A 26,426-nucleotide genomic window follows, 5' to 3' on the forward strand; every position below is an offset into this window, starting at 1 on the left:
TCATCCAATGAGCTCACAGTTTCATCAATTTGTTCTTCCATAGCTTCCTGCAAAATATTAGTCTCTTCTTGGACAGCGGAGACTTTCTTCATAAAAGCATTAATATAGTAATTGTATTCATAATTTTCATAGCAATATCTAAGTATAGCAAGATTTTCAGGCCTATAAACTGAATCATCAAAATCGTCAAATGCTTTAAACATAGATTCAATCTCATAAGCACCCATAAAAGCAACAAATTCTTCTATTTGTTCAACATCATAGTAATCATATCTACCATTAGCATAAGAAGCCAAGGTTTTATCATCATTAAATTTGCATGAAAAGGGAAGGTGTGGAGCCTTCATCCTAGAGCAACAAGTAATTTTATATCTCAAGCATAGATCCCGAGCATACCAACGCAACATAATAAATTGATCCCATAATAGTTTCCCTTTTTGTGTCAAGCGATAATCCCTAAAGTATTCACGTTGGTCCAACGTGTCTCCCATTATAAAGTTGAATGGGGTTTTCTCAGGATTATCAAAGTAGTACCTAATATCTTTCACAAAGTGAGAATCGAGGGTTTTAGGAGTTACCCCATCTCTATGAGTAGCAAGTACACCTAATTTTTTTGGTATTTTGTGTTCCATATCCATAACTAAAGATAGAGAACAACTAAGAACAGCAAATAGAAATTACTTAGTGATAAAGCAAACAAGCACACACAAGAATATTCACCCCACGCTATGACTCCCCGGCAACGGCGCCAGAAAAAGGTCTTGATAACCCGCAAGTATACGGGATAGTTGTAGCCTCTTTCGATAAGTAAGAGTGTCGAACCCAACGAGGAGCTAAAGGTAGAACAAATACTCTCTCAAGTCCTATTACCACCGATACAACTCTACGCACGCTTGACATTCGCTTTACCTAGAACAAGTATGAAACTAGAAGTACTTTGTAGGCATGATAGGATAGGTTTGCAAGATAATAAAGAGTACGTAAATATAAACTAGGGGCTGTTTAGATAAAGAAACAATAAAGTAAATATAGCGAGTGTGGAAAAGTGGTGATAGGAGTTGTGGAAGTGTCCCTAGGCAATTGACTATGTTACTAGACCGGTAATCACTATTGCAATTCTATTTGAGGGAGAGGCATAAGCTAACATACTTTCTCTACTTGGATCATATGCACTTATGATTGGATCTCTAGCAAGCATCCGCAACTACTAAAGATTCATTAAGGTAAAACCCAGCCATAGCATTAAAGTATCAAGTCCTCTTTATCCCATACGCAACAACCTACTTACTCGGGTTTGTGTTTCAGTCACCCATGCAACCCACTATAAGCAAATCATGAACGCATTGCAACACCCTAAAGCGGTAATCCCTCACGCTTGCGCGACATGGAGGGAACCATAGGACAGCACCAATAATAAAACATGCAACTCAAACCAATCATAGAAATTCATCAATCACCGGTAGGACAATAGAAATCTACTCGGACATCATAGGATGGCAACACATCATTGGATAATAATATGAAGCATAAAGCACCATGTTCAAGTAGAGGGTACAGCGGGTTGCGGGAGAGTGGACCGCTGGATATAGAAGGGGGAAGGTGATGGAGATTTTGGTGAAGACGGCGGAGGTGTTGGTGAAGACGGCGGAGGTGTTGGTGAAGATCGTAGCCCGGCGGCGTTCCGGCGCCACCGAAAGCAAGGGGGAGAGAGGGCCCCCTTTTCTTCTTCTTCCTTGACCTCCTCCCTAGATGGGAGAAGGGTTTCCCCTATGGTCCTTGGCTCCCATGGCTTGGGAGGGGCGAGAGCCCCTCCGAGATTGGATCTATCTCTCTGTTTCTGCGTTCTTTGTTTCTGCCCCTTCACCGTTTCCTTTATATCTGGAGATCCGTAACTCCGAATGGGGTGAATCTTTCGCCCATATTTTTCTCATAAAATTAGCTTTATTGCGGAAAAAGTACAGCCTCAACCGCCTTACGGGTGGCCCACGAGAGCCCACGGCGCGCCCAGGGGTAGGGGGCGCGCCCCCTGTCTCGTGGCCACCTCGGACACTGTTTCGCGTTGATTCCTCCTTCGGAAAATTCCAAATATTCCAAAATAATTCTCCATCCGTTTTTATCCCGTTTGGATTCCGTTTGATATTGGTTTTCTGCGAAACATAAAACATGCAACAAACAGGAACTGGCACTGGGCACTGGATCAATATGTTAGTCCCAAAAAATAGTATAAAAAGTTGCCAAAAGTATATAAAAGTTGAATAATATTGGCATGGAACAATCAAACATTATAGATACGACGGAGACGTATCAGGGGACACGATGTTTACCCAGGTTCGGGCCCTCTCTATGGAGGTAATACCCTACTTCCTGCTTGATTGATCTTGATGATATGAGTATTACAGGAGTTGATCTACCACGAGATCATAGAGGCTAAACCCTAGAAGCAATCCTATGATTATGATTGTTGTTGTCCTACGGACTAAACCCTCCAGTTTATATAGACACCGGAGGGGGCTAGGGTTTCACAGAGTCGGTTACAGAGAAGGGAATCTACATATCCGAATTGCCAAGCTTGCCTTCCACGCAAAGGAGAGTCCCACCCGGACATGGGATGAAGTCTTCAATCTTGTATCTTCATAGTCCAACAGTCTGGCATAAGTATATAGTCCGGCTGTCCGAGGACCCCCTAATCCAGGACTCCCTCAGACCGTACTATGGAAGACCTACGAGGTTCGGTAGTAACTTGATCTGAAGTTTCATGATCATCATCATTAGCTTCCTCACTAATTGGTGTAGGAATCACTAGAACTGATTTCTGTGATGAACTATTAACCAATTCGGGAGAAGTACAATTACCTCGTCAAGTTCTACTTTCCTCCCACTCACTTCTTTCGAGAGAAACTCCTTCTCTAGAAAGGATCCATTCTTAGCAATGGATATCTTGCCTTCGGATCTGTGATAGAAGGTGTACCCAACAATTTCCTTTGGGTATCCTATGAAGACGCACTTCTCTGATTTGGGTTCGAGCTTATCAGGTTGAAGCTTTTTCACATAAGCATCGCAGCCCCAAATTTAAGAAACCACAACTTTGGTTTCTTGCCAAACCACAGTTCATATGGCGTCGTCTCAACGGATTTTGATGGTGCCCTATTTAACATGAATGCAGCTATCTCTAAAGCATAACCCCAAAATGATAGCGGTAAATCTATAAGAGACATCATAAATCGCACCATATCCAATAAAGTACGGTTACGACGTTCGGACACACCATTACGCTGTAGTGTTCCAGGTGGCGTGAGTTGCGAAACTATTCCACATTGTTTCAAATGAAGACCAAACTCATAACTCAAATATTCTTCTCCACGATCAGATCGTAGAAACTTTATTTTCATGTTACGATGATTTTACACTTCACTCTGAAATTCTTTGAACTTTTCAAACGTTTCAGACTTATGTTTCATTAAGTAGATATACCCATATCTACACAAATCATCTGTGAAGGTCTGAAATTAACGATACCCGCCACGAGCCTCAACACTTATTGGTCCACAAACATCGGTATATATTATTTCCAATAAGTTAGTAGCTCGTTCCATTGTTTCGGATAACGGAGTTTTAGTCATCTTGCCCATGAGGCATGGTTCACAAGCACCAAGTGATTCATAATCAAGTGATTCCAAAAGCCCATCAACATGGAGTTTCTTCATGCGCTTTACACCAATATGACCTAAATGGCAGTGCCACAAATAAGTTGCACTATCATTATCAACTTTGCATCTTTTGGCTTCAATACTATGAACATGTGTATCACCACGATCGAGATTCAACAGAAATAGACCACTCAACAAGGGTGCATGACCATAAAAGATATTACTCATATAAATAGAACAACCATTATTCTCTGATTTAAATGAATAGTCGTCTCCCATCAAACAAGATCCAGATATAATGTTCATGCTCAACGCTGGCACCAAATAACAATTATTCAGGTCTAAAACTAATCTCGAAGGTAGATGTAGAGGTAGCGTGCCGACGGTGATCACATTGACCTTGGAACCATTTCTGACGCACATCGTCACCCTGTCCTTAGCCAATCTTAGTTTAATCCGTAGCCCCTGTTTTGATTTGCAAATATGAGCAACAGAACCAGTATCAAATACCCAGGCGCTACTACGAGCATTAGTAAGGTACACATCAATTGTTGGGGATCGTTGCAGATATTAAAAAATTTCTATGCATCACCAAGATGAATCTATGGAGAAACTAGCAACGAGAGAGAGGGTAGTGCATCTTAATACCCTTGATGATCGCGACAAGGAAGCATTATAAGAATGCGGACAAAGGAGTCGTACTTGCAGCGATTCACATCGCGGTGGATTCCGATCTAAGCGCCTAACAACGGCACCTCCGCGTTCAACACACGTGCAGCCCGGTGACGTCTCCCACGCCTTGATACAGCAAGTAGGAGGGAGAGGTTGAGGAAGGCAGCTCCAGCAGCAGCACGATGGCGTGGTGGTGGTGGAGCAGCAGTTCTCCGGCAGGGCTTCGCCAAGCTCAAATGAAGGAGGAGAGGTGTTGGAGAGGGGGAGGGTTGCACCTTGGATGTGGTGCGGCTGCCCTCCCTCCTCCCCTCTATTTATAGGGTGAAGGGGGAAGGGGGCCGGCCCCTCTAGATGAGATCTAGAGGGGGGGGGGCAAGGGGAGGGGGCTTGCCCCCCAAGCCAAGGGGGTGCCCCCTTTAGGGTCCCCCCAAAACCTAGGCGCATGGGCCCTAAGGGGATGGTGCCCAACCCACTTGGGGATGGTTCCCTTCCACATACAGCCCATAAGGGCCCTCAGGGGAAGGTGGACCCTCCCGGTGGACGCCCGGAACCCCTTCGGTGGTCCCGATACAATACCGGTAAACCCCTGAATACTTCCAGTGACCGTATGATGACTTCCCATATATAAATCTTCACCTCTGGATTATTCCGGAACTCCTCGCGACGTCCAGGATCTCATCTGGGACTCCGAACAACATTTGGTAACCACGCGCAAACCTTCCCTATAACCCTAGCGTCATCAAACCTTAAGTGTGTAGACCCTACGGGTTCGGGAATCATGCAGACATGACCGATACAGCTCTCCGGCCAATAACCAACAGCAGGATATGGATACCCATGTTGGCTCCCACATGTTCCATGATGATCTCATCGGATGAACCATGATGTCGAGGATTCAAGCAATGCCGTATACAATTCCCTTTGTCAATCGGTATGTTACTTGCCCGAGATTCGATCGTGAGTATCCCCTCATTCAATCTCGTTACTAGCAAGTCACTTTACTCGTTCCGTAATGCATGATCCCGTGACCAACTATTTAGTCACATTGAGATCATTATGATGATGCATTGCCGAGTGGGCCCAGAGATACCTCTCCGTCATACGGAATGACAAATCCCAGTCTCGATTCGTGCCAACCCAACAGACACTTTTGGAGATACCTGTAGTGCACCTTTATAGCCACCCAGTTACGTTGTGATGTTTGGTACACCCAAAGCATTCCTACGGTATCCGGGAGTTGCACAATCTCATGGTCTAAGGAAATGATACTTGACATTAGAAAAGCTTTAGCAAACAAACTACATGATCTTGTGCTATGCTTAGGATTGGGTCTTGTCCATCACATCATTATCCTAATGATGTGATCCCGTTATCAATGACATACAATGTCCATAGTCAGGAAACCATGACCATCTATTGATCAACGAGCTAGTCAACTAGAGGCTCACTAGGGACATGTTGTGGTCTATGTATTCACACATGTATTACGGTTTCCGGTCAATACAATTATAGCATGAATAATAGACAATTATCATGAACAAGGAAATATAATAATAACCATTTTATTATTGCCTCTAGGGCATATTTCCAATAGTCCACCACTTGCACTAGAGTCAATAATCTAGTTACATTGTGATGAATCGAACACCCATAGAGTTCTGGTGTTGATCATGTTTTGCTCGTGGAAGAGGTTTAGTCAACAGATCTGCGACATTCAGATCCATGTGCACTTTACAAATATATATGTCTCCATCTTGAACATTTTCACGATTGGAGTTGAAGCGACGCTTGATGTGCCTGGTCTTCTTGTGAAACCTGGGCTCCTTGGCAAGGGCAATAGCTCCAGTGTTGTCACATAAGAGAGTCATCGGGCCCGACGCATTGGGAATAACTCCTAGGTTGGTAATGAACTCCTTCATCCAGATTGATTCATGTGCTGCCTCCGAGGATGCCATGTACTCCGCTTCACATGTAGATCCCGCCACGACGCTTTGCTTGCAACTGCACCGGCTTACTGCCCCACCATTCAAAATATACACGTATCCGGTTTGTGACTTGGAGTCATCCAGATCTGTGTTGAAGCTAGCATCGACGTAACCCTTTACGATGAGCTCTTCGTCACCTCCATAAACGAGAAACGTATCCTTAGTCTTTTTCAGGTACTTCAGGATATTCTTGACCACTGTCCAGTGTTCCATGCCGGGATTACTTTGGTACCTCCCTACCAAACTTACGGCAAGGTTTACATCAGGTCTGGTACACAACATGGCATACATAATAGACTCTATGGTTGAGGCATAGGGGATGACACTCATCTTTTCTCTATCTTCTGCCGTGGTCGGGCTTTGAGCCGAGCTCAATTTCACACCTTGCAATACAGGCAAGAACCCCTTCTTGGACTGATCCATATTAAACTTCTTCAATATCTTATCATGGTATGTGCTTTGTGAAAGACCTATGAGGCGTCTCGATCTATCTCTATAGATCTTGATGCCTAATATGTAAGCAGCTTCTCCAAGGTCGTTCATTGAAAAACACTTATTGAAATAGGCCTTTATGCTTTCCAAAAGTTCTATATCATTTCCCATCAATAGTATGTCATCCACATATAGTATGAGAAATGCTACAGAGCTCCCACTCACTTTCTTGTAAACGCAGGCTTCTCCATAAGTCTGCATAAACCCAAACGCTTTGATCATTTCATCAAAGCGAATGTTCCAACTCCAAGATGCTTGCACCAGCCCATAGATGGACCTTGTTAGCATTCTTAGGATCGACAAAACCTTCCGGCTGCATCATATACAATTCTTCCTTAAGGAAACCATTAAGGAATGCCGTTTTGACGTCCATTTGCCATATCTCATAATCATAGAATGTGGCAATTGCTAACATGATTCGGACGGACTTCAGCTTTGCTATGGGTGAGAAGGTCTCATCGTAGTCAACCCCTTGAACTTGTCGATAACCCTTAGCGACAAGCCGAGCTTTATAGATGGTCACATTACCATCCGCGTCTATCTTCTTCTTAAAGATCCATTTATTTTCTATCTCTCGCCGATCATCGGGCAAGTCTGTCAAAGTACATACTTTTTTTTCATACATGGATCCTATCTCGGATTGCATGGCTTCAAGCCATTTGTTGGAATCTGGGATCGCCATCACTTCCTCATAGTTAGAAGGTTCACCGTTGTCTAACAGCATGATTTCTAGGACAGGGTTGCCATACCATTCTGGTGTAGAACGTGTCCTTGTGGACCTATGAAGTTCAGTAGCAACTTGATCTGAAGTATCTTGATCATCACCATTAACTTCCTCTCTAGTCGGTGCAGGCACCACAGAAACATCTTCTTGAGCTGCGCTACTTTCCGATTCAAGAGGCAGTACTTCATCAAGTTCTACTTTCCTCCCACTTACTTCTTTCGAAAGAAACTCTTTCTCCAGAAAGGACCCGTTCTTGGCAACGAAGATCTTGCCTTCGGATCTAAGGTAGAAGGTATACCCAATGGTTTCCTTAGGGTATCCTATGAAGACACATTTTTCTGACTTGGGTTCGAGCTTTTCAGGTTGAAGTTTCTTGACATACATCGCATCTCCAAACTTTTATAAATGATAGCTTAGGTTTCTTCCCAAACCATAATTCATACGGCATCGTCTCAACGGATTTAGAAGGTGCCCTATTGATACGTCTGCAACGTATCTATAATTTATGAAGCATTCATGCTATTTTATTATCTGTTTTGAATGATTATGGGCTTTATTATACACTTTTATATTACTTTTGGGACTAACCTATTAACCGGAGGCCCAGCCCATATTGCTGTTTTCTTGCTTGTTTCAGTATTTCAAAGAAAAAGAATATCAAACGGAGTCCAAACGGAATGAAACCTTCGGCAACGTGATTTTTTGGAAGATTATCATCCTGGAGACTTGGAGTTCACGTCAGAAGATACTCGAGGAGCCCAGGAGATAGGGGGTGCGCCCCCCTACTAGGCACGCCCCCTGTCTCGTGGACCCCTCGAGAACCCCCCAACCGACTTCTTTCGCCTATATAAGCCTACGTACCCTAAAACCATCGAATATCAAGATATATCAGGAGTTCCGCTGCCGCAAGCCTCTGTAGCCACCAAAAACCTCTCGAGAGCCCGTTCCGGCACCCTGCCGGAGGGGGATCCCATCATCGGTGGCCATCTTCATCATCCCGGCGCTCTCCATGACGAAGAGGGAGTAGTTCACCCTCGGGGCTGAGGGTATGTACCAGTAGCTATGTGCTTGATCTCTCTCTCTCTCTCGTGTTCTCTCTTGTGTTCCCTCTATGGCACGATCTTGATGTATCCCGAGCTTTGCTATTGTAGTTGGATCTTATGATGTTTCTCCCCCTCTACTCTCTTGTGATGAATTGAGTTTCCCCTTTGATGTTATCTTATCGGATTGAGTCTTTTATGAGAACACTTGATGTATGTCTTGCCGTGCTTATCTGTGGTGACAATGGGATATCATGTGCCACTTGATGTATGTTTTGGTGACCAACTTGCGGGTTCCGCCCATGAACCTATGCATAGGGGTTGGCACACGTTCTTGACTCTCAGGTAGAAACTTTGGGGCACTCTTTGAAGTACTTTGTGTTGGTTGAATAGATGAATCTGAGATTGTGTGATGCATATCGTATAATCATGCCCACAGATACTTGAGTTGACAATGGAGTATCTAGGTGACATTAGGGTTTTGGTTGATTTGTGTCTTAAGGTGTTATTCTAGTATAAACTCTATGATGGATTGAGCGGGAAGAATAGCTTTATGTTATCTTACTACGAGCTCTTGAATAGATAGAGCAGAAAGGATAACTTTGAGGTGGTTTCGTACCCTACCATAATCTCTTCGTTTGTTCTCCTCTATTAGTGGCTTTGGAGTGACTCTTTGTTGCATGTTGAGGGCTTGTTATATGATCTATCTATGTTATTATTGTTGAGAGAACTTGCACTAGTGAAAGTATGAACCCTAGGCCTTGTTTCCTACCATTGCAATACTGTTAACGCTCACTTTTATCGCTTGCTACCTTGCTGTTTTTATAATTTCAGATTACAAAAACCTTTATCTACTATCCATATTGCACTTGTATCACCATCTCTTCGCCGAACTAGTGCACCTATACAATTTAGTATTGTATTGGGTGTGTTGGGGACACAAGAGACTCTTTGTTATTTGGTTGCAGGGTTGTTTGAGAGAGACCATGTTCATCCTACGCCTCCTACGGATTGATAAACCTTAGGTCATCCACTTGAGGGAAATTTGCTACTGTCTTACAAACCTGTGCACTTGCAGGCCCAACAACGTCTACAAGAAGAAGGTTGTGTAGTAGACATCACCTATTTAAAGTGAATGTGGCTGTCTCTAAAGTGTATCCCCAGAATGATAGCGGCAAATCGGTAAGAGACATCATAGATTGCACCATATCCAATATAGTGCGATTACGACGTTCGAACACACCATTAAGCTGAGGTGTTCTAGGCGGCGTGAGTTGTGAAACAATTCCACATTTCCTTAAGTGCGTACCAAATTTGTGGCTCAAATATTCTCCCCCATGATCTGATCATAAGAACTTTATTTTTCTGTCACGTTGATCCTCTACCTCACTCTGAAATTCCTTGAACTTTTCAAAGGTCTCAGACTTGTGTTTCATCAAGTAGACATACCCATATCTACTTAAGTCATCAGTGAGGGTGAGAACATAACGATAGCCTCCGCGAGCCTCAATGCTCATTGGACCGCACACATCATTATGTATGATTTCCAATAAGTTGGTTGCTCGCTCCATTGTTCCGGAAAACGGAGTCTCGGTCATTTTGCCCATGAGGCATGGTTCGCATGTGTCAAATGATTCATAATCAAGAGACTCCAAAAGTCCATCTGCATGGAGCTTCTTCATGCGTTTGACACCAATGTGACCAAGGCGGCAGTGCCACAAATATGTGGGACTATCATTATCAACCTTACATCTTTTGTTATTGACAGTATGAATATGTGTAACATCATGTTCGAGATTCATTAAGAGTAAACCATTGACCAACGGGGCATGACCATAAAACATATCTCTCATATAAATAGAACAACCATTATTCTCAAATTTAAATGAGTAGCCATCTCGCATTAAACGATATCCAGATACAATGTTCATGCTTAAAGCTGGCACTAAATAACAATTATTGAGGTTTAAAACTAATCCCGTAGGTAAATGCAGAGGTAGCATGCCGACGGCGATCACATCGACCTTGGAACCATTCCCGATGCGCATCGTCACCTCATCCTTCGCCAGTCTTCGCTTATTCCACAGCTCCTATTTTGAGTTATATATATGAGCAACCGCACCGGTATCAAATACCTAGGAGCTACTACGAGTACTGGTAAGGTACACATCAATAACATGTATGTCAGGACCCCGACTCAATACCACATCGATCTAGTAACACCTCATATCACTTTGCGGCCTCACGCACGGTATTCCCACGGGTGTCGCCTTACCTTTGCCCGGGACCGTTTGCGCCTTTTGGCACACGTATATGATAGTGTCGCTAGCATCCATATGATAAGGAGCCCGGGCTGACATGGCTAGTCGTAAACCCAAAGTGGCACAAACTTACAGGGACATGCATCCATGACCCAGCATCGAACGTGTCGGTCATCAGCGAGTGAATCCAGGCTGTAGCACTGGGCTAGCAGGACTCCGGTGAACCGGGCTGCAGCAGGCTAACAGGACTCCAATATTCATCGCGTGACATTTCCCCGAAGGGACAGACACAGGAACGAAGAAGGACACATGCCGGCCAGCCTAAGTGTTCCGGAGCAGTAGCAAGCTACCAAGGCTTAGTGGAAACACTAGGAGACATTTCCCGGTAAGAGAGGCTACCAAGGATAAACAACTAGGTTGTCAGATCCCACACATACCAAGCATTTCAATAACATACACACAATATGCTCGATATGTGCAAATACAACATGGCATCACAACATGACTCTACAACTCAAATAATTTATTCAATAGGCTCCGAGAAGCGAGATATAACAAACATAGGTCTCATGACCCAACATTCAGAGCATACAAGTCAAAACACAAGCGGAAGCTATCATGTCTGAGTACAGACATCTATAAATGAAAAAGGCTGAAAGCCTGACTATCTACCAGATCCTGCCGAGGGCACAAGATCGTAGCTGAGGTAACAAGCTAAACGTCGAAGTCCATGCGGAATTACTAGTGAGACTAAAGTCTCTCTGCAAAAACATAAAATAGGCAAACGTGAGTACAAATGTACCCAGCAAGACTTACATCAGAACTAACTACATATGCATCATTATCAACAAGGGGATGGTGGAGTTTGACTGCAGCAAGCCAGCTTTGACTCGGTGGCTATCCTGGACTACGACTGCAAGTAACTCTTTTGAGGTGGCGCACACGAGTCCACATATTCACCATAGCAATACACTACTATGGATCCGCTTCCGTCTCCCTACGAGAACGCCATCCATAGCACTCACGCTTATCTTGCGCATTTTAAAGTATCCACTTTCACTTGTCTATGAACTATGCAAGGGGTCCAAGTTTCCATATCCGAGGAATCCGGCTATTCGAATAGATGATGTTAACCCTGTAGGGGTGTAATTCTTCACACACGCTTTCGCCACTTATCGCCCTGTACACGTCATGTACCTCGGCAACCTTCAAGCGGAAGCCGGGCGAGGGAGTAGGCCACGACCTGACTAACCGAACAAGTCTCTAGTCCAGGTTTATCGCCTATTCGGGTTCCATCCGCAAGGAGATCCGGCCGGGGTGTCGCTCACGGCCCCAAACGATGTGAGCAGGGTTCCCAAGCCCACCTCGACGGGTGGATGTACGCTTGGTACACCGTGCCACTGTGCCTAGTCTGTCCCAAGCCCACCTGTACCGGGTGCCACTTGGTAGACTACTAACACTACCTACAAACACCAGAAACTAGTTGCAACTCCTGGACAGAGATCAAGTTGATTAATAAGTCGAGAGAGCTTGGAGCGCCCGGAGCCCAATGTGTGGTAGTAACTGATCATGGATCACAAACACAGAACTCAGTTCCTGAGGACGGCTGCAATGAGACAACCCACCATGTACTCCTACATGGCCTCTCACCGCTACCTTTACCAAATCGTGTTCACACACTTAGCTCACACACAGTAGGACATGTTCACACACCTCCGATTCATTCCCAATGAATCAGACCTGACTCAACTCTAAGCAGTAGCAGGCATGACAAACAAGCATGAATGAGTAGGCACATCAGGGCTCAAACAAATCCTACTCATGCTAGTGGGTTTCATCTATTTACTGTGGCAATGACAGGTCATGCAAAGGATAAAGGGGTTCAGCTACCGCAGCAAGTAACAAATATGTCGTTGTTGTCCTAATGTAGTAAAAGAGAGCAGGAGCGAGAGAGTGGGATTTTATCGGAATGAACAAGGGGGTTTTGCTTGCCTGGCACTTCTGAAGATAGTATAGCTCTTCATCGGTGTCATCGAACGCATCGTCGGAACCACGTCTATCGAGAGGGGGCTAGTTCCGGCAACACAGAAGGAAACATAATCAATGCAATGCACAATATGATGCATGCTCATGACGTGGCAATATGAATGTGTTTTGGGCTAATGCACCTAGCTATGATTTAAATGAAGTTGGTTTGAATACATGATTCAAATTCCAACTCCATATATGATTATTTAAATGCCCTTTATTTGTTTTGTACAAAACAGAGGACAAACATTGTTCAAACATGCATGAAAATGGTACAGATGGATTCCTTGAATTTTTCTGATAATTTTTCATATATAAATTATTTAATTTGGAGTTACGGTTGAATTTCTATGAATTTTAGAAGTTTTAGGCATTTTCTGGAAATAATATATCATTTAAGATTTATTTAAATTCCAGAAAGGAATTATTGCGTCAGCATGACCTCATAGTGACGTCAGTAGGTCAACAGGTCACTGTCCGGTCAAACCTGACAGTGGGTCCCGCGTGTCAGTGAAATTAGTTTAGTTAGAATTTAATTAAACTAAACTGGGTTAATTAACAAGGCTGGGCCCCACCTGTCAGTGACTCATCGGAGTCAACCAGGGCCCACCCGTGGTCAAAGTCAATGTCAGCTGCGCCGGCGTTTAGCCGCCGGCGAGCCCGACGCAGCGGCGAGAGTGGTTTTGGCCACTCCGACGACCAAAAGGGCCGCGGAGGGCATCTAGGTGGAGTTGGGGACGAGCCGAAGCTCTTGGTGGAGTTAGCTGGGGTCGGGGTGGCCGGAATCGGCGCCGGCGACGACTTAGGTGGCCGCCGGAGTTCGGCCGAGGTCGAACACGGCGCTGCGGTGCACTAGAGGGGAAACGAAAGGGCGCTGCGGGCTCCTGGGAGGGCGGCAAACTTGGTAACATGCTCGGGCGCAGGCTGGGGTGGCCCTGGCCATGGCGGCGCCATGGCCGGCGGCGAGGAGCGATCGGCTCCGGTGATTAGGGCGGCTAGAGGGTACGTTCCGCAGCGAGAAGAGAGGGGAAAGACGGCAGGGCTCACGTGGATCGTGTAGGGCTGGTCGGCGAGCTCGGGGAAGCACGAACGGCGGCGAATCGACGATGAGGTTGACGGCGGCCGAAGGTTGTAGATGAGCTTGAAGACGACGCTGCAGGGCTTCCGGAGGGCCGTGGATCGGTGGGGAGGAAGAGGGGGTCGAGGCGGAGCTTCCTGGGGCATCGGTGAGGCGTGGGGGTGGCGGTGGCCGCGAGGGAGCTCGTCGGCGGCGACGGCTGCGTTCGGCGAGTGAGAGAGAGGAAGCAGAGGAGAGAAACAAGGGAGAGGGAGAGGGCGAGGGGGTCCAGGGGGTCGCGCTGGTGTCGTCTAGGCGCGACAAGGGGAAGCCAGGCAGGCTAGGAGGGAGGAGGTGGCCGGGGCGCGTGGCCGCGCGCGCCGGGCGCGTGCCCGTCCTCCTGGCAGGGAGGAAGACGACACGGGGAGGTGGCGGTGGTGGGCTGGGCCAGGCCTCAGCCACAGTGCCGGGCCAGGTGGGCTGAGAGGTGAGCGCCAGGTAGTCCTTCTGCTCTTTCCTTTACTTATTGTTTTCTATTTTTTTTCTTCCTCTGTTTTGATTTAGTTTAGCAACTAAATCATTTTAATAAATTCTGTAAGTTTTTATGTGGCTTGCTAAAATATATACAAAGCCACTCACAAACTTCCAGAATTATTGGAGTCATATTTAATATATATATTAAATATAAATCCAAAGCATATAGTTATTGGATTAATTCAAATGGCCAAAATAAATATATCTGTGACTCCAAAAATATTGGTTTGAATTTTACCTCTTACCAACATTTCTATGGAATAACAGGAACATTTTCTTGGACTCATTTGAGAAGATTTAAATGTTGATCATTTTTAGAAGGTTTCCGAGGCTTTGAAAATTCCTCAATTCAAATTTCATTTAAAATTAAACATGATGCACACATGGAAGCAAGCATAGGTCAGGCCAGAACTAGGGATGTGACAACTCGCCCCTACTAAACAAGAATCTCATCCCGAGATTCAAGCGTAGGGTAAGATGATGGGGGGACGCAAACTAACACAAACTTCACGATCCAGGTTGCCCTTCATAAAAACATTGATTCGATCACCATCATTGTCTTGATGTCTTGCTCTGAGAACTCTAGCTAATCATGACAAGAAGAGGAAAGGAAAACTCTAGAAGGATCGATCTTCTCGAAGATCGAACGACTCAGGATCAACTCATATGATGAGACATTGACACATCTCTCGAGCTGAGACATGAAGCATAGATCTGAAGAGTTGGAGTGAGACAGATGACGAGGGTTCGCTAAGTAGACAACAATTCCAGACTTAAGAATGTGGTGATCAGTTGTCAACATAGCGAGGAATTGAGTTGCCATGATACCACAACGAGGCACCTTAGGGATGGTGACTCGTAGAAATATCCCCTTAAGTGGCAAAAAGAATTACCTTTGATTCAGAGATCATTGAAACTCTTTAAACTAGCCGAAGGCAATTCTCGAGCGAGCGTTTGGAGGGGTTCGGTAGAATGGCATACTCGGACTTGGATGATGTGGATTACCTTGTTGAAGACAACGTAATGGATGAATTTGCTTACCACCAGAAATGGAAGAGACTCATGGTAGAATGGCACAGTGGCGGTGCAAGCTGGGAACAAAATGCAAATGCTGGGAATGATTTTGGTAACTGGGGAAGAACCCAACAATAGAGAGTGAATTCACTGTTTGAAAAGGTCATAGCATTACCGAGGAAACTGGGAGGAATCCAGTTAGTGCCGATGATAACACCTAACGCTTGTGCGTGCGCTCAAGAACTTGAGCATTTCCATAATCATCAAGATTTTACCAATATCCGTGTCAAGGATCCTGGCAACAAAACTTACTACCATGATGAATACCGGTGGAAGATGCAAATGCAAAGGAAGATAACACTTTCTCAGATTTCACCTTAGCGAGGCCAAGGAAGCAAAATCTGGATGATCGACCGAGAGACATTTAGCGCTCCGCTTCTAATGTTCTCATTGATGTGCTAGTGTATCCCATTCATAGATATGGTTTGGTTCCCAGAACATCAAGTAAAAGGTCGGACTTCGGGAGCACAAAAGAAAGTCCATAAGGAACATCTAAGGAGTAAATCCTACGAAGTCCTTATGGGGAGGTGGCCAACTTCCTCAAACAAGATACTACAATAATAGGTCTTCCGGCTAGATGTGTTGGCCATGACATCCACTTTACCGGTTTCAGAGAGACCATTATTATAGTTCTTGGGAAATGTTCCAACAATCATATCTGCCTGAGATTCAGATCTAGTTGGTATTAGGATATTCCAGACTCATCGCGTCTAGGAAGAAAAATGAAAGTTTGCAACACAATTCGATGAGATAACGTTGCGAGATTCTCGGGAAATGAACTACGATAGCAAGCTCCAAACATGAGCTGGTTCTATTACACACATGTGAACACGCTGTCCCAGACAAACATGATCACATGGTAGTCTTACAATAAAACACTACCGAGTTCTGGTAGGGAACCATCATCGGGGATATCAGAGTCTTGTGCATTACCATGGATTAACACTTAACTCCTTTCCCTGAACAAATCAGTCAGTGGCTTGGGGTGCTACGGAACACACATGGAGTGGAGGTAATTAATCTACCAAACCATAGTATACTTTTCACATGCATGACTGACTTGGGACGATTCCAGAGGAAACAAAATAAACCTTTCTCAAACCCACGGAGGCCACTTGCACCAAATGCACATGAATTAGAGGAAGTCACTTCTTCCATCCAAGCATAGGCTTCATGAACGGAACACGAAGGCATTGCTTACAAAGTTTCCAACACTAGGTTGATGTTCAACATGAATCATGGGGGAGACAAAATGCTGCTGATAGGCTCAACAACAACTCATCAGAATTTCCATATCACTGGACTTCCACCATCATGTGAACAAGGTGATAGTATTGGTCAGACCAAAAGATGTAATGGTGTATGCTCGAGGAATCAACCACGAGTAAGACAACATTACGAACATCGTTGGTTCTGATTTGATTTGACGATAGCCCATACTCAATCAAAGGTTTGGGTAAGATAATAGATCCAACAATTGTTCACAAGGACCAATTGATGAAGATATCATCTTTCTTCAACACACACACACACACACACACAAAAAGATATCCCTTAACATGAACTAAGTCGGACAAGATTTTATCTTCCAACTCTCCAAGTTGTTGTTTAGCTTATCCAACTAGCTCAGGGTATCCAACACGGATCCTTGGAGAAAGGGTGGTTTACAAGGATAAACTAACTTGATCACGAGCTCAACATAGCGGTCGGGTGACGACCCGGTGATACTTCCGAGAAGATAATCGGAAAATCACAACCACCCATATGCTATTAAGCTCAAGAACAATCTTGCTTTTCAGGGCAAGACGATATGATCAACAGAGCGAGGGATTGGCACAATCCTAACTCATTGATCGAAGGGTGCACCGGAAATAAGGACTAGATAGCACGATCAGTCTTAGAATGATGATTCAAGAACCAACACGCTAAGAATGAAACTATTATCCTTTAACTACCAAGCAACGAGGTTGCTGGGAGTATGGATTTCACACATCACAATTCATTTGTCGGTATTTCGGTTGCATCAACACGAGGGCCGAGGAATGACTAATGATGGTGAGAAGCATCACTACGTCAAAATTCATGAGAGTTGGTGCAGTTCTCATGACAATTCTGACATAAAGGGGGTAATACTCCAAGGTAGAACAGAACCAAAAGCTGGATTGGCATTTGATCTGCGGAATACAACTACTTTGACCCAATCCTAGATATGGATGAGGTACTGGAGTTTGTTTCTCCAAGTCATTCAGGACAGAATGGCTTGACGGACCACAAGAGTAATAGGCATCGACAAACGAACGCACGCATACTCTTGACTATCAATTGATAGATGAAGGTCAGTAGACAACTAAAGAGGGACAACTCAAAGGAACATATAACTTTCTGAGTTGTGGATGCATAGATTAGTATGTCGAACCAAGTTCAACATAATTCTTCCGGATAACCCATGCAGAAAGGTTGAGCTGGCAGAGTCACAATATAGCATGGAGAACTCATCGAGAGCACTCTTGTTGTCATCTTTTGGTTCAGAAGAACTCCTGCCAAGAATGGTTCATGGTATTTGGAAGAACGATATACCACGGACCTCGAGGACTATTGCAAAGGTTGCTAATAACCTAAAGGAACGAGCAGAAACTATCAACATGAAGCAAGTAGGGTGAATCTTGGTTCGAAAACCCAGGAGTAGAATGCCTACTACTAAGTGGCATCACGGGATGCTTTTGGAAATGATGGCCAGAATCATCACACTGGGATCACAAAACATGGCTAGACTACTAGATGATCCCCTGAGACACCTAGGGTCATAATAATAACTCAAACATATATGTCAAGGCAATAAAGTACCTCAACTCACTGATTTGTGTGATTAATCTGACCAAAGGCACATCGGAAACAGGAGGAGGGGATTTGCAAATGCATCCGACTATTTAGAAACCTGGGATGACTCGGACAGCATAACGGCTGTAAATGCTCAGAAAAGATTTGAGACATTCACAAAATGGTGGCATAACCACTCAGAAGCACAATATCAAGGTTTCGAGATCAACAATTAACATACGGAAGTAGTAGAAACTGAACTCAAGCTTAAATCCAACAATCTTATAAGTCTACGGATTAGTAACACGTGATCCTGATAGAAAGAAGAGATAGCCTAGTTCTTAATCCCCGTAGGAAAGATAAGATGACTCAGATCAGAAGGGCATAAGGTATAAGGAGTAAAAGAGCCTTACGTTCCATCCCACAATCAATTCCCTTACATAACTAAAGAATTTCTAGACTCAACTTCGACCAGTTTGGCTTGGTAATCCTACAGGCAGTCAAGCTCTGATACCAACGCTGTCAGGACCCTGACTCAATGCCACATCGATCTAGCATGTAACACCTCATATCACTTTGCGGCCTCACGCACGGTATTCCCACGGGTGTCGCCTTACCTTTGCCCGGGACCGTTTGCGCCTTTTGGCACACTTACGCACGGTATTCCCACGGGTGTCGCCTTACCTTTGCCCGGGACCGTTTGCGCCTTTTGGCACACGTACAGTGTGCCAAAAGGCGCAAACGGTCCCGGGCAAAGGTAAGGCGACACCCGTGGGAATACCGTGCGTGAGGCCGCAAAGGTAAGGCGACACCCGTGGGAATACCGTGCGTGAGGCCGCAAAGTGATATGAGGTGTTACATGCTAGATCGATGTGGCATTGAGTCGGGGTCCTGACAATGTATATCACATATACCTTTGGTGTTGCCGGTCTTCTTGTCCGCTAAGTACTTGGGGTAGTTCTGCTTCCAGTGACCGTTTCCCTTGCAATAGAAGCACTCAATCTCAGGTTTGGGTCCATGCTTTGGCTTCTTCCCGGCAACTGGCTTGCCGGGCGCGGCAACTCCCTTGCCGTCCTTCTTGAAGTTCTTCTTACCCTTGCCTTTCTTGAAACTAGTGGTTTTATTGACCATCGACACTTGATGTTCCTTTTTGGTCTCCACCTCCACTAATTTCAACATTGAATATACCTCAGGAATGGTTTTCACCATCCCCTACATATTGAAATTCATCACAAAGCTCTTGTAGCTAGGTGCAAGCGACTGGAGGATTCTGTCGATGACCGCGTCATCCGGGAGATTAACTCCCAGCTGAGACAAGCGGTTGTGCAACCCAGACATTTTGAGTATGTGCTCGCTGACAGAACCATTCCCCTCCATCTTACAACTGTAGAACTTGTTGGAGACTTCATATCTCTCGACCCGGGATGAGCTTGGAAAACCATTTTCAGCTCTTGGAACATCTCATATGCTCCGTGCTGCTCAAAACACTTTTGGAGCCCCGGTTCTAAGCTGTAAAGCATGCCGCACTGAACCAGGGAGTAATCATCACTACACGACTGCCAGGCGTTCATAACGTATTGAGTTGCTGGGAAAACGGGTGCTTCACCTAGCGGTGCATCTAGGACATATGCTTTCTTGGCAGCTATGAGGATGATCCTCAAGTTCCGGACCCAGTCCGTATAGTTGCTACCATCGTCTTTTAGCTTGGGTTTCTCTAGGAACGCGTTGAAGTTGAGGGCAACATTAGCGTGGACCATTTACAAGACATATTGCAAAGTTTTTAGACCAAGTTCATGATAATTAAGTTCATCTAATAAAATTATTTAATGAACTCCCACTCAGATAGCCATCCCTCTAGTCATCTAAGTGATACATGATCCGAGTCAACTAGGCCGTGTCCGATCATCACGTGAGACGGACTAGTCATCATCGGTGAACATCTTCATGTTGATCATATCTGCTATACGACTCATGTTTGACCTTTCGGTCTCTTCTGTTCCGAGGCCATGTCTGTACATGCTAGGCTCGTCAAGTCAACCTAAGTGTTTTGCATGTGTAAATTTGGCTTACACCCGTTGTATGCGAACGTTAGAATCTATCACACGCGATCATCACGTGGTGCTTCGAAACAACGAACCTTCGCAATGGTGCACAGTTAGGGGGAACACTTTCTTGAAATTTTATGAGGGATCATCTTATTTATGCTACGGTCGTTCTAAGAAAGTAAGATGTAAACCATCATAAACATCACATGCAATCAAATAGTGACATGATATGGCCAATATCGTTTTGCACCTTTTGATCTCCATCTTTGGGGCGCCATGATCATCATCGTCACCGGCATCACACCATGATCTCCATCATCATGATCTCCATCATCGTGTCTTCATGAAGTTGTCTCGCCAACTATTACCTCTACTTCTATGGCTAACGGTTTAGCAATAAAGTAAAGTAATTACATGACGTTATTCAATGACACGCATGTCATACAATAAATTAAGACAACTCCTATGGCTCCTGCCGGTTGTCATACTCATCAACATGCAAGTCTTGATTCCTATTACAAGAACATAATCAATCTCATACATCACATATATATCATTCATCACATCCTTTTGGCCATATCACATCACACGGCATATGCTGCAAGAACAAGTTAGACGTCCTCTAATTGTTGTTGCAAGTTTTTTACGTGGCTGATATAGGTTTCTAGCAAGAATGTTTCTTACGTACGCCAAAACCACAACGTGATATGCCAATTGCTATTTACCCTTCATAAGGACCCTTTTCACCGAATCCGATCCGACTAAAGTGGGAGAGACAGACACCCAGTAGCCACCTTATGCAACTAGTGCATGTTAGTCAGTGGAACCTGTCTCACGTAAGTGTACGTGTAAGGTCGGTCCGAGCTGCTTCATCCCACGATGCCGATGAATCAAAATAAGACTAGTAATGGAAAGTAAATTGACAAAATCGACACCCACAACAACTTGTGTTCTACTCATGCATAGAAACTACGCATAGACCTAGCTCATGATGCCACTGTTGGGGATTGTTGCAGAAATTAAAAAATTTCTATGCATCACCAAGATCAATCTATGGAGAAACTAGCAACGAGAGAGAGGGGAGTGCATCTTCATACCCTTGAAGATCACGACACAGAAGCGTTACAAGAACGCGGATGAAGGAGTCGTACTCGTAGTGATTCAGATCATGGTGGATTCCAATCTAATCACCAAACAACGGCACCTCCGCGTTCAACACACGTGTAGCCGGTTGACGTCTCCCGCGACTTGATCCAGCAAGGAGGAGGGAGAGGTTGAGGAAGACAACTCCAGCAGCAGCATGACGGGGTGGTGGTGGTGGCGCAGCGGTTCTCCGGTAGGGCTTCGCCAAGCTCAAACAGAGGAGAGGTGTTGGAGAGGGGGAGGGCTGCACCTTGGATGTGGTGTGGCCGCCCTCTCTCCTCTCCTCTATTTATAGGGTGAAGGGGGAAGGTGGCCGACCCCTCTAGATGAGATATAGAGGGGGGGGGGGGGGGCGGCCAAGGGGAGGGGGCTTGCCCCCCAAGCCAAGGGGGGCGCCCCCTTTAGGGTTCCCCCAAACCCTAGGCGCATGGGCACTAGGGGCATGGCGCCCAGCCCACTTGGGGATGGTTCCCTTCCACATACAGCCCATAAGGGCCCTCAGGGGCAGGTGGACCCCCGGAACCCCTTCGGTGGTCCCGGTACAATACTAGTAAACCCCTGAATATTTCCGGTGACCGTTTGATGACTTCCCATATATAAATCTTCACCTCCGGATTATTCCGGAACTCCTCGTGATGTTCGGGATCTCATATGGAACTCCGAAAAAGATCCGGTAACCACGTGCAAACCTTTCCTATAACCCTAGCGTCATCGAACCTTAAGTTTGTAGACCCTACGGGTTCGGGAATCATGTAGACATGACCGAGATAGCTCTCCAGCCAATAACCAACAGCGAGATCTGCATACCCATGTTGGCTCCCACATGTTCCACAATGATCTCATCGGATGAACCACGATGTCGAGGATTCAAGCAATCCCGTATACAATTCCCTTTGTCAATCGGTATGTTACTTGCCCGAGATTCGATCGTCGGTATCCCAATACCTTGTTCAATCTCGTTATCGGCAAGTCACTTTACTCGTCCCGTAAGGCATGATCCCGTGACCAACTACTTACTCACATTGAGCTCATTATGATGATGCATTGCCGAGTGGGCCCAGAGATACCTCTCCGTCATACGGAATGACAAATCCCAGTCTCAATTCGTGCCAACCCAACAGACACTTTTGGAGATACCTGTAGTGCACCTTTATAGCCACCCAGTTACATTGTGACGTTTGGTACACGTAAAGCATTCCTATGGTATCCGGGAGTTGCACAATCTCATGGTCTAAGGAAATGATACTTGACATTAGAAAAGCTTTAGCAAACGAACTACACGATCTTGTGCAATGCTTAGGATTGGGTCTTGTCCATCACATCATTCTCCTAATGATGTGATCCCGTTATCAATGACATCCAATGTCCATAGTCAGGAAACCATGACATCTGTTGATGAACGAGCTAGTCAACTAGAGTCTCACTAGGGACATGTTGTGGTCTATGTATTCACACATGTATTACGGTTTCCAGTCAATACAATTATAGCATGAATAATAGACAATTATCATGAACAAGGAAATATAATAATAACCATTTTATTATTTCCTCTAGGGCATATTTCCAACATCAATAACATGTACATCAAATATACCTTTCACTTTGCCATCCTTCTTATCCGCCAAATACTTGGGGCAGTTCCGCTTCTAGTGACCAGTCCCTTTGTAGTAGAAGCACTCAGTTTCAGGCTTAGGTCCATACTTGGGCTTCTTCCCGAGAGTAGCAACTTGCTTGCTATTCTTCTTGAAGTTCCCCTTCTTCCCTTTGCCCTTTTTATTGAAACTAGTGGTCTTGTTAACCATCAACACTTGATGTTCCTTCTTGATTTCTACCTCCACAGCCTTTAGCATTGCAAAGAGCTCGAGAATCGTTTTCGTCATCCCTTGCATATTGTAGTTCATCATGAAGCCTTTATAGTTTGGTGGCAGTGATTGAAGAACTCTGTCAATGACACTATCATCAGGAAGATTAACTCTCGGTTGAGTCAAGTGGTTATGGTACCCAGACATTCTGAGTATGTGTTCACTGACAGAACTATTCTCCTCCATTTTGCATCTATAGAACTTGTTGGAGACTTCATATCTCTCAACTCGGGCATTTGCTTGAAATATTAACTTCAACTCTTGGAACATCTCATATGCTCCATGACGTTCAAAACATCTTTGAAGTCCCGATTCTAAGCCGTAAAGCATGGCACACTAAACTATCGAGTAGTCATTAGCTTTGCTCTGCCAGACATTCATAACGTCCGCAGTTGCTCCTGCAGCAGGTCTTGCACCTAGCAGTGCTTCCAAGACGTAATTTCTCTGTGCAATAATGAGGATAATCCTCAAGTTACGGACCCAGTCCGTGTAATTGCTACCATCATCTTTCAACTTAGCTTTCTCTAGGAACGCATTAAAATTCAAGGGAACAGTAGCACAAGCCATTGATCTACAACAACATAGACATGCAAAAACTATCAAGACTAAGTTCATGATAAAGTAAAGTTCAATTAATCATATTACTTAAGAACTCCCACTTCTATAGACATCCCTCTAGTCATCTAAATGATCACATGATCCAAATCAACTAAACCATGTCCGATCATCACGTGAGATGGAGTAGTTTTCAATGGTGAACATCACTATGTTGATCATATCTACTATATGATTCATGTTTGACCTTTCGGTCTCAGTGTTCCGAGGCCATATCTGCATATTCTAGGCTCGTCAAGTTTAACCCAAGTATTCTGCACGTGCAAAACTGGCTTGCACCTGTTGTATGTGAACGTAGAGCTTATCACACTCGATCATCACATGGTGTCTCGGCACAACAAACTGTAGCAACGTTGCGTACTCAGGGAGAACACTTATACCTTGAAATTTAGTAAGGGATCATCTTATAATGCTTCCGCCGTACTAAGCAAAATAAGATGCATAAAAGATAAACATCACATGCAATCAAAATATGTGACATGATATGGCCATCATCATCTTGTGCTCATGATCTCCATCACCGAAGCATCGTCATGATCTCCATCGTCACCGGCTTGACACCTTGATCTCCATCGTAGCATCGCTGTCATCTCGCCAACTATTGCTACTATGACTATCGCTACCGCTTAGTGATAAAGTAAAACAATTACATGGTGATTGCATTTCATACAATAAAGGTACAACCATATGGCTCCTTCCAATTGCCGATAACTCTGTTACAAAACATGATCATCTCATACAACAATTTATATCTCATCATGTCTTGACCATATCACATCGCAACAAGCCCTGCAAAAACAAGTTAGACGTCCTCTACTTTGTTGTTGCAAGTTTTACGTGGCTGCTACGGGCTTCTAGCAAGAACCGTTCTTACCTACGCATCAGAACCACAACGATTTTTCGTCAAGTGTGTTGTTTTAACCTTCAACAAGGACCGACTGTAGTCAAACTCGATTCAACTAAAGTTGGAGAAACAGACACCCGCCATCCACCTATGTGCAAAGCACGTCGGTAGAACCGGTCTCATGAACGCGGTCATGTAATGTCGGTCCGGGCCGCTTCATCCAACAATACCGGCGAATCAAAGTAAGACGTTGGTGGTAAGTAGTATGACCATTATCACCCACAACTCTTTGTGTTCTACTCATCCATATATCATTGATACGTCCATTTTGCATCATGATTTTATATCAATATTTATTGCATTATGGGCTATTATTACACGTTATATCACAATACTTATGGCTATTCTCTCTTATTTTACAAGGTTTATCATGAAGAGGGAGAATGCCGGCAGCTGGAATTCTGGTTGGAAAAGGAGCAAATATTGGAAACCTATTCTGCACAAACTCCAAAAATCCTGAAACTCCAGGAAGTCACCTTTGGAATTAATAAGAATTATTGAGCAAAGAAAATACTAGAGGGGCCCCACACCCTGGCCAGGAGGGTGGGCGCGCGCCCCCCCTACTGGGCGCGCCCCCTGTCTCCTGGGCCCCCTGTTGGCCCTCCAGTGCCCATCTACTGCTATATGAAGACCCTGGAAAAAATCAGAGGCAAGCTCACGGACGTAACTCCGCCACCACGAGGCGGAACCTTGGCGGAACCAATCTAGGGCTCCATCAGAGCTGTTCTGCCGGGAAAAGTTCCCTCCGGGAGGGGGAAATCATCACTAACGTCATCACCAACGGTCCTCTCATCGGGAGGGGGTCAATCTCCATCAACATCTTCACCAGCACCATCTCCTCTCAAAACCCTAGTTAATCTCTTATATCCAATCTTGTATCAAAACCACAAATTGGTACCTGTGGGTTGCTAGTAGTGTTGATTACTCCTTATAGTTGATGCTAATTGGTTTACTTGGTGGAAGATCATATGTTTGGATCCTTAATGCATATTAATACTCCTCTGATCATGAACATGAATATGCTTTATGAGTAGTTACCTTTGTTCCTGAGGACATGGGTGAAGTCTTGCTATTAGTAGTCATGTGAATTTGGTATTCATTCGATATTTTGATGAGATGTATGTTGTCTCTCCTCTAGTGGTGTTATGTGAACGTCAACTACATGACACTTCACCATTATTTGGGCCTAGAGGAAGGCATTGGGAAGTAATAAGTAGATGATGGGTTGCTAGAGTGACAGAAGATTAAACCCTAGTTTATGCGTTGCTTCGTAAGGGGCTGATTTGGATCCACTAGTTTCATGCTATGGTTAGGTTTACCTTAATACTTCTTTTGTAGTTGCGGATGCTTGCAATAGGGGTTAATCATATGTGGGATGCTTGTCCAAGAAAGGGTAGTACCCAAGCACCGATCCACCCACATATCAAATTATCAAAGTACTGAACGCGAATCATATGAGCGTGATGAAAACTAGCTTGACGATAATTCCCATGTGTCATCGAGAGCGCTTTTATCATTAAGAAATT

The sequence above is a fragment of the Triticum aestivum genome, chromosome 4B (assembly GCF_018294505.1).
Source record: "Triticum aestivum cultivar Chinese Spring chromosome 4B, IWGSC CS RefSeq v2.1, whole genome shotgun sequence".
Taxonomy (NCBI): Eukaryota; Viridiplantae; Streptophyta; class Magnoliopsida; order Poales; family Poaceae; genus Triticum; species Triticum aestivum.